The sequence below is a fragment of the Natator depressus genome, unplaced genomic scaffold, assembly GCF_965152275.1.
Source record: "Natator depressus isolate rNatDep1 unplaced genomic scaffold, rNatDep2.hap1 scaffold_35, whole genome shotgun sequence".
Taxonomy (NCBI): Eukaryota; Metazoa; Chordata; order Testudines; family Cheloniidae; genus Natator; species Natator depressus.
This window is the reverse complement of record NW_027439787.1, coordinates 85,291-95,434: the sequence shown is the minus strand read 5'-3', so window position 1 is coordinate 95,434 and position 10,144 is coordinate 85,291. Positions and strand designations below refer to the sequence as shown.

The window sequence follows — 10,144 nt, the reverse complement described above, 5'->3', positions numbered from 1 at the left end:
GGTTAGTTAAATGGCATCGAACCCCTCACTAACCCCATCAAAGAACTGACCTTACATAGCGCATCAGAGCGCAAAGCTATTTCTTTATTTTTGGGGGGAGAAAGCTACATATTCCACAGTCCACACCCCTCTTCAAATGAGAGTTTTGGGGAGGTTGCAGAGAGGTTCCCTGTGCCTCTCTGGTGACTTGGCTTCTGGATTCTCCTGGTCTTTACCTTCTCCTGCTCCTGCAGTGTTGATTTTCTCTCCTTCACCATCCTGCAGCCTCCTCCTTCTCTTCCTGTTGAAATAGCAGCAGGAGTTGCTCTGGTATCTTAGACCTTGTCTACTTCCTGGAACAGTGGGGGCCTATCCCCATTGGCCTATATACAGCCCCACTGTGTAACCCAGATGTGGCTGCATCTTAGTACCAAGACAGCAGGGGTCACGGCGCCAGTGGAGAGGGTACACACAGGCCACTGCCCCACGTGGCCACCAGACGTCAGACTGTGCCCTGTGTTAGCTGGCTACCACACTTCACTGCCCCAAGACGTGAGGTACACGCGGGCTACACGTGAGGTACACAAAACCAGTTCTCAAACTGGGCCCCAGGGGTCACTGCAGCACTGGCCGGGGGGACACATGCAGGGCCCTGCCTCACGTGGCCACCAGGAGTCACTGCTGCAATGGTGGTGGGGGAATGATAAACAGGCCACGGCCTGAAGTGGCCACTACCACAACAGTGTGTGTCTGTCTGTTGTGGGAGGGAGATACCAAGAGGGCACTGCCACACCAGGCCACCACCGGGAGGTCACTGCTCCAATTAGTAGTGCCTCAACTGGCCAACAGGGGGCACTACCTCAGATGTGGGAGTGCGGGGAGAGAAGAGGAAATCAAAGGCCACTGCCTCACTTAGCCACCAGCAGTCACTACCCAAATAGGGGATGTCATAAAAATAAAGGGAAGGGTAAAACTCCTTTAAAATCCCTCCTGGCCAGAGGAATAATCCTCTCACCTGTAAAGGGTTAAGAAGCTAAAGGTAACCTCGCTGGCACCTGACCAAAATGACCAATGAGGAGACAAGAGACTTTCAAAAGCTGGGAGGAGGGGGAAAAAACAAAGGGTCTGTTTCTGTCTGTATGCTGCTTTTGCCAGGGACAGAACAGGAATGGAGTCTTAGAACTTTTAGTAAGTAATCTAGCTAGGTATGTGTTAGATTCTGATTTCTTTAAATGGCTGAGAAAAGAACTGTGCTGAATAGAATGACTATTCCTGTCTGTGTGTCTTTTTTGTAACTTAAGGTTTTGCCTAGAGGGATTCTCTCTGTTTTGAATCTAATCACCCTGTAAGGTATCTACCATCCTGATTTTACAGAGGTGATTCCTTTACTTCTATTAAAAGTCTTCTTGTAAGAAAACTGAATGCTTTTTCATTGTTCTAAGATCAAGGGTTTGGGTCTGTGGTCACCTATGCAAATTGGTGAGGATTTTTACCAAACCTTCCCCAGGAAGTGGGGTGCAAGGGTTGGGAGGATTTTGGGGGGAAAGACGTGTCCAAACTACGTTTCCCAGTAAACCCAGTTAAAGTTTGGTGGTGGCAGTGGAAATTCCAAGGGCAAAGGGTAAAATTAATTTGTACCTTGGGGACGTTTTAACTTAAGCTAGTAAAAGTAAGCTAAGGAGGTTTTCATGCCGGTCCCCACATCTGTACCCTAGAGTTCAGAGTGGGGAAGGAACCTTGACAGGGGAGACAAACACACATGCATAGGGCACTGTGTCAATTGGGGGATATATAGAGGGTATTGCCCCACGTGGATGCCAGGGATTCGTGCCTGCCATAGCTGGCCACAGAGGGGGTGGGGGGCTACACACAGGGATTTGCCCCACTTGGCCACCAGTGCACATCCCTAGTGGGGGAGTGATGTGCACCAGGAACAGGGCTCACTGCCACAAGGGGGTTGGAAGATACCCAGGGTACTACCTAACACGGCCACCCAGGCACCCTGCCACCGTGGGGGAGGTGAAGAACACACTTAGAGCACTGACTCATCTGGCTACCAGTGGTGCCTGGCCAGCAGGGGTCACTATCACAGTGCTGGGGGGCAGATACACATAGGGCACTATCCCACCTGGCCAGCAGTTGTCAGGGCCCCAACAGGAGCGATATTCACCATGCACTGCCTCACCTGGGCACCAGGGGGCCCTGCACCCTGACACCGACCCACACATATCCCCGGTGAGCAGGTGTGTGCCTGTGTGTTACTCTGCACTTTAAGGAATGAGGCAAAGGCTAATTTTACTGAAATTTCTGATGAAGAAAGCTCTGAGTTACAACCCTCACCTTGCTGAGCACCTGCCCATAGCCCAGTGTCCCCGATGACAGCAGACACCCCAGAACACAGAGACCCAAAGGGGAAGCAGCTTTTAGGTGAAGCAATGACAGACTCTGGGGAGGGGTTCTGGGGAAGCAGAGAAAGACCAACTAACTGCAGAGGGGAAAATCATAATCTACCAGGGAGAAAGAACTGACTCCGCGAGGACATCACACCAACTCCAGCCAGGCTGGGAGACCAGCAATTCGGGGCTGGAGCAGCTCCAGCTAGAGGCTGGGCGGAGGCAGGGGACCTCAGTCTCTCTGCTGAGCAGGCTGCTTTGGGTGCAAGGAGGGACAAGGAGCCCCTCCAGCCAGGGTCTTGCTGCCCAAGGAGGGGGAGATCTGGGGCAGTCTTTGGAGGAGCTGGTTCAGCAGCCGTGAGCCCGCTGGCTTGTCCAGGCCTGAGCTCTCCAGCAGCACCCTGTGCACAGGTGTACGCACGGGATGGAGGCACCAGTGTACCGCTACAGGGCCTGACTCTGCTGAGTGCTGCCTGCAAGAGATGGGGCACAGTCCAGGGCAGATGGGGCAGGAGATGACAGGGCCAGCACCCATGAGCTGAACCCATCACACCTCTAGCCCGTGACGTCACCACCCGTCCCTGCAGCTCTCCACCTGTCCCGCTGTCCATCCAACCCTAAAGCCCCCCATCCGCCCCCACTGTATGCCACATACAGCCCTTCACCCATCTGCCTCACACACTCATCTACCTCCTCATGCATCCTGCCGGCCCTCTGGGTGTCCGTGCAGTGCCCAGCACAAGGAGGTGTGGACAAGGCCCGATTAACCTTCTGTGAGCCCGGCACCAAACATATATGTGGGTCCCTATGGAGGAATGGGGTATAGCACAAGGGGGGGTTGATCACCAGAGCCAGGGGCCGGCCAGGGGTAAGGCACAGGGAGGTGGGGGGAGGGAGACACAGCTCCGGTCTGCACAGCCCCACACAGGGGCTCTCTTTGCAAACCCGCAGCCAACAGACACATACTGGCCCACCCAGCCATGCGCTGCCAGCGTGCTCTGTCATACCACCCCCCTGCCCATTGCTCCCCACCCTCTTATGCCCAGCAACTCCCATGCCCAGTGCCCCCTCACCCAGAGATCTGGCTCACAGGTCCCTGTGCCCTGCACTCCCCAGTGCCCCTCTCACAGCCCCCCCACAACTGCCCAGCACCCCATATTCCTGAGGAAATTCAGCACCAAACAATTAAAAATTCTGTGCACTATTTTAAAATTCTGCAAATGTTATTTGTCAATAAATGAATGTGGAAACTCCGGCCTGGCAGTGGGGAGCAGAGGCCACTGGCTGCGTGGAGGTGGGAGATCACCCTGCAGCCTTCCCCCTCCCCTCCCGGGATAGGGACTCGGCCGTGAGGCTGCACCCTACCCTGACACAGCGGAAGGGATAAACCTGCCCCAGAAACACTCTTGGCCACTGCCCCTGCGCCAGGTGTGGGCAGACAGGCTCAGCCTGGCAGGATCGAAGTGTAGAGGGGCTCAGTGTGAGGGGATCCGGGTGGGGTAAGAGGGTTCTGTGTGGAGCAGTCGGGCTGAGGTGGCTCACTGCGGGATCGGGATGCACAGGGGCTTGTTGGGGGGCTCCAGGTGCAGGCGCAGTGGGACTCTGCAGAGGGCTCCAAGTGAAGGTGGTTGGGGCTCAGCAGGAGGTGTGTTGGTGTGGGGAGCTCAGCGCAGGACGGGTCCAGGTGCAGGGGAGGTAGGGCTCATTGGAGTGCGGGTCCAAGTGCAGCAGGCTGGGGCTCTGTGGGGTGGGTGTCTGGGGGGCTTATCGGGGTGGTCCGGGTGCAGGGGAGCTGGGGCTTGTCAGGGTGAGGGTTTGATGGGCCTGCTTAATGGGGAGCCTCAGCTGCTGCCAAGGGGATGCTGCATGCCGGGCCCCCGCTTCCCCCTGCCCCCGCTTCCTCTATCCCCTTCTCTTCCCCAACCCGTGCTCCTTCCCCATTCCCCACCCCTCCTCATCCCACCCCCTTCCTTCCCTACGGCTTAGTTCCCCCCGCTCCCCCCACCCCGCCCTGCCCCAGCACACGCACTCACTGCTGTACAGAGCACAGGATGGCTCCTCCCAGCACGCAGACAGGGAGCCCGACAGGCACTAGGACCCAAAAGGCAGCGTCCACCTGCAAAGTCAGCAGAACTGAGAGCTGGGGGTGGCTCTCTTTCCAACAGAGCTCCTACAGCCCATCAATCAGCACTGAACAAATATCGCACAACTAACACCTTCCAGGCCAGATTTTAGCAGAGAGCCTCTACGCCTCACTGCGGGGAGCTTCCCCCACCAGCCCTGAACAGAATATCGCTGCCAGCCTCCAGCTCAGGGTTGAGCCTTCACTTCCTCCCATGCAGCTCTCAGAGAAAAAGCTCCTTCGGTTCCCCGAAGGGGAAAATCCACAAACAAACCTTCCCTTTGCTCTCACACCTCTAGGGGCCCAGGACAGCCAGGTATCCATCCCAGCCCATGCAGGGGTAGGAGTTCCTGCTGATCCCTGTTGACAAACACTGACCTTGCGCTGCCCTGGGGGGGCTGGGGGAGCTGCCCCATTTTCCACACGTACGTCCTGTTTCTGGGAAGGAAGAACTACGGCCCTAGTGATAACTCCCTGCTGCACCGTGCTCTGCACAACGCCAGAGCCTCACAGGGCCGGAGCCTCCTTTGTCAGCCACCTGCGAGAGGAGCAGGCTCGTTTCCACAAGACTTGGGGAGTTTGGGGAGACGGGGCAGAGGACGAAGTCTAGAGACACCAGTGGGAGCCCCATGCCCTGAGCTGAGAGAGCTAGTGCCCGATAAAAGACCTTCGCCGTAGAGCTTCCACCACCCCTGGCGGAGAGGAGCCAGCAGTGGTGGGGGGAGGGGGGAAGAGGGAGGAGAGAAGCCCCGGGCCTGGCTGGCCAAAAGGAGCAAGCAGTGGGCGAGAGGAGCTAGTGGGTAGTGGGGCCTCGGGGCACATGGCAAGTGGAGGGGGCCAGGCCGGGACCCCTTCTGAGCGTGGGCCCGGTGCCACGGTGCCAGTGCCACCGTTGGAAACCCAGAACTGGGCGTGGACCCCGAGCGAGGCTTTTGGGTGATGCAGTAATGGAGCCAGGGGTGATAAGGGGGGTTCGAGGCATCTCTAATCCCAGCCCCACTTCTCCTGTGCCCTAAGCCATGACCACGAATCCACCCCTCTCCGTCTCAGACCCCACAGCCCCAAAGTCATGACTGGCCACTTACGCTGTGACCCAGTTACACCAATGAAGTCTCCCCAAACTCTCTAGGAAGATACGGGGTGGGAGGGGCAAGCCACTTAGCCCAGTAGGGCAGAGACCATGCCCACAGGCAGACAGACCCAGCCGAGCCCAGAGGAGACTGGGAGGGGGGAGCAGAGGAAGAGGATGCAGGCAACTGAACATGATAGGTGTCCATGAAAGGAGAGAGAGAGTTTGAGTGTGAATTGGCCAACACAGTAGAGAAGACAGAGAGAGAGAGAGAGAGAGAAACCTAGGAGGAAGGAAAGAAACTCAGAACAGGGAGTCACCCTCAGGGATCCAACCTTCTCCTGGGGAGCACACCCCACTCCTGGCCAGAGAGATGATCAGCCCCCGCAAATGGCAACATCATCTCCCTTGAAGCCACAGCTAGGCAGGAAACCCACACCAGCTAACGGGAAGTCCCTGCTTGGAGCCAGGGGGGCTGTGACCAGAGCCCTCCCCAAACCAGACACTTACCTCACTCACAGCGACAGCTGCTTCGCTCCCAGCTGGACAGGTCTTGCCTGGCATCAACAGGATTCACGCTCTCACTGCTCTCGCTCACTTTCCATCTCACCTCGGGGCTGGACTCCGTCCTCACGACTTCTTTCCCCTTGGTATTAAACACAACACAAGAGGGAAAGAAAAAGCAATAGTGGCGAGGCTCCTCTTCTCGCTCCTCCCATACCCCAGGGCTCTGGCTTCAACCCTCCTCCCTCCTGCCAGATGGTGCAGGCTCTCGAGACCAAGCCTGTGGGGATCAATGCGCACTTCTCCTGCCCATGGCCTGTGGTAGGAGGCAGTAAAAAGAGAGAGAGGGTGAGCTGGACAGGTCTTGCCTGGCATCAAGACATGCACACACACACACTTCTTTTCCCTTGGTGCCAAACACAACGCAAGAAGGAAAAACAAAAGTTATCATCACACTCTACCGTGATGGCGGGGCTCTTCTTTTCGCATCTCCCACACCCCAGGGCTCTACCCTGAACCGCCTTCCCATGATGTTCTGGGAGCTACAATTAGAAACACCCCAGTGTACCTGCACCCAAAATCGTCACTCTGCACAGGAGACTCTTGTCCCTTCCACTGGTCTGAACCCCGCAGAGCCCCGGGCCCAGCTAGGATGCACCTTATTATTCTTGAGTACTGGGGCGCTCGTCCTCTCCTTCCTATCCCTCTTGGACTCCATCTGTGAGAGAGCACAGGGAAGTGTTACAGACACAGACACCCTCCCCCAGCTCTCTTTGCGCCCTGGGCTCACACCTGGTTGTCTCCCCAACCCTTGGCATTGTCCAGCATGTCTCCCTCCACAGAGTCACCTGGCCTCGTCTTAGACGCCATCTTCATATTGCTCTTCTCCTTCCCAGAGCTCCTGCTCTGCTCCTCAGACCCATCTGTCCTCAGCTCTGCAGGCAGAGGGGAAGGAGCACCGTGGGATCACACCCCCCCCCCATTCCAGACACCCCCCCCATTCCAGACACCCTATGGTATCCACAGGGCTCCCAAATGGTAGAATATGAAAAGTGCATGAATATGCTGAAAATTGCCAGTTGGGGGGAGCTGAGCCCCCACAAACACACACCCACCGTGCCCTTAAGGTAGGAGGGGGCAGGAAGGAGTGAGTGGGATGCCCTCAGGGGAGGGGGCAGAGCAGGGTGGGGTGGAGGTGGGGCTGGCGCCTTGGGGGAGAGGGCAGAGCTGGGATGGGGCACCCACTGGCAAAATCAAAAGGCAGCACCTATGCCAGGCCTGATGTCAGGTTACCAACTTTCTGCACAAAACCAACCCCCCTAGCCCCGCCCCTTCCCCTCAGCTCCTGCCCCGCCCCTTCTCAGAGGCCCCGCCCCCAGTTCACTCCATTCTCCCTCTCTTGGTGGCTCGCTCTCCCTCACCCTCACTCACTATCACTGGGCTGGGGCAGGGGGGTGGGATGTGGGAGGGGGTGAGGGCTCTAATGGGGGGGTGCAGGCTCTGGGGTGAAGCCAGAAATGAGGGGTTCAGGGTGCAGGAGGGGGCTGCGGGCTGGGGCAGGGGTGCAGATCTGGGTGAGGGCTCCAGCTGTGTGTGTGACCTTCCCCTTTCCCTGAGCCGTGTGTCTGCCCCCCACGCACAAGGCCTCCTGCTGACGCACAAGGCCTCGTGCTGATGGGTCACCTGGCTCTCCACTGACAGCTCAGGGGTCTGGTGTCCTCTGGCCCTGAGACCCCACAATAACTCCAAAGTTATTTCTCATAGGTTAAAGCCCAACTGATGCTGAGCTGAACACGTCCCTCATGGGTCTGGGGTTCGACAGTCTGAACTGGCTCTGCGTGTGGGTACAGTGCATGGGTCTGAGTGAAACCCACACCCCAACATGGCTGAAACACACAACTCCCCATCCTGGGGGTTTCTATCCCCCTCATTCCTCCCACAGGGGCCTGGCCCATCTCCTGTACGGCCAGAGGCCTGAGGGCCAGCAGTCGGGGTGTTGGGAGAGAGTCTGTTTTCTGTGGCTAGTGACTACCCCAGAGTCACTCCCACCAGCCCCGATTGCCTTGCGCGGCAGCTGCCGTCCTCTGAAGACTGGCTGGGGATTCGACTAGGAAGAGGCACCTGGGAGCTGGAGTGACCACGGGTCAGACACTGCAACATTGGAGCCAGAACATCCAGGTCTAGATTTTCAGGCCAGTCAAGACAACAAAATAATCCAGTGTGACCCCCAAACACATGACACCCAGCTGATCCGGGCAAGTGACTTGTGCCCCATGCCACAGAGGACGGCAAAAACTCCAACATCCCTGCCAATCTGACCTGGGGGAAATTCCTTCCTAACCCCCAAAAACGGAGATCAGTGAGACCCTGAGCATGTGAGCAAGGCCCACCAGCCAAGCACCGGAGAGAAATCATTTTCTATATCACCTGAGAGCACTTGCTTCAGCACCCCCTGCCCCCTCCTGCCACCTCCACGTGGAGTGGAGAATCCATCATTGCCCTGGGTACCTTGTTCCAATGTTTTATCACCCGATTTCAAATGTGTCCCAAATTTCTAATGTTAGTTTCTCTGGCATGAACTTCCAGCCATTGGTTCTTGTTCTGCCTTTCGCTGTTCGGTTAAAGAGCCCTTTCGTACCAGGTTTCTCTTTGTGAGGGGATTTACGCACTCTCATCGAGTGACCTCTTGGTCTTCTTTGTGAGAAACTGAACAGATTCAGCTCTTGTCTCGCACTGAAAGGCAACTTTTCAGCTCCTTTTTTATTTGGTGGGGGGGAGGGTTCTCTGCCCCCTGTCCAATTTTTCATTCTTCCTCTTAAAATACGGCCAACACGACTGTATGCAAGATTCCAGTGTTGGTCTGACCATGGTGGTATACAGAGATATCTCTAGTGCCCTATTTCTAGTCACTATTCTCCTGTCTGTGCGTCCAAGGGTGGCCACAGCATCGCACGGGGATTTCATGCTGAGTTGTATGTCCATTATGACACCTAAATCCTTTACCGAGTCACAGAAGTCCGGCCTTCCTCCATCTTAAAGCTCAGTGTGTTTGAATGGACACAGCTTCCCAAGTGCTCCGTCACACACACAAGGGAATCCCCCACTCAGCCACCTTCACCTGCTGCTGGTCTCTTTTCTCTTTCTTTTTCTCCAGGATCCGCATGTGTCCTTCTGGGGGCAGTTCTCCTCCTCTCTTTGCCTGTGAGCAATGTGACCCCCCTGGACAGACTGACCAACCCAGGATTCCTTCAGCCTGAAAGCAGAGGGGAGCCTTCACCCCCTCCCTCTTTATGGCTCCAGTCTCAGGACCTAAATTCCCTGCCACAGCCGAAAAATCCACACTGGGCCCCTCTCCTCTCTCTGGCGATTTCCCTTCTCCCACAGGCCTGTCTTGAGGACACAGCCCTGGGGCCAGGTGAGCAGAGCCCCTGAGATTTCCCTTCGCGGTCTCTGAGGGTCAGGTCGCCCCGTTACACAGCTCGGTAATGTCGTCTTTTCTTCTGCTTTCAGAAGTAAATTGTTGTATTTCTAGTCTCTTTAGACGACCCCCGATTTGCTGCTTCCAGTTCTCTGCTGTTGTTACGAATTACACCTGGTAGGACACGCACACCAGTGCTGCGAATTATACCTGATAGGACACGCACAGTTCGAATCTAGGCTGAGGCACAGAAACAAAGTCCACAACTGCAGAGTTCCCAAAAGACACTAAGTTTATTACGCTCGAGCGTGGTGCCCCCCTGCTAGCCAGGAGGGGACCCTGACTGCAAATTATACAAAGGTCATATACTTTTTAGCAAAGCATGTTGCCCTCGTGCATCGGAAACCTTAGCCAATAAACAAACCCTTGTCTTATCTACCACCTATCCCTGCTTGGTGCATTCCTCGTGCTAAACCACTATGTTAATTACACAGCATGGTCCTAAAGCCATGCATCAGTAACTTTTATTATCAGGATGGGAGGCCTCACATCAAGGCCAAGAGACAGGGAGTTAGAGACTGACAAAAACCAGATACTGGGAATCAAGGCAGGCTGGAGACAAGGAGGAGGATTTTCACAGGGATTCAGTATCTAAGGAT

The 10,144-nt window shown here is 56.1% G+C and overlaps 1 long non-coding RNA gene across 2 annotated transcripts; it reads right to left on the bottom strand.

The window, feature by feature from the left end:
* LOC141980407 (uncharacterized) lies at positions 1-10,144 on the bottom strand. Of its 2 annotated transcripts, XR_012637541.1 has the most exons (5): positions 8,706-10,144; positions 6,860-7,002; positions 6,636-6,785; positions 6,074-6,383; positions 1-280 (listed from the first exon to the last, which is right to left on the bottom strand). It is a non-coding gene; the product is annotated as an uncharacterized LOC141980407 (long non-coding RNA). The 2 variants fall into 2 exon arrangements; XR_012637542.1 differs by lacking the exon at positions 8,706-10,144 and having other exon boundaries at positions 4-280; positions 6,916-7,042.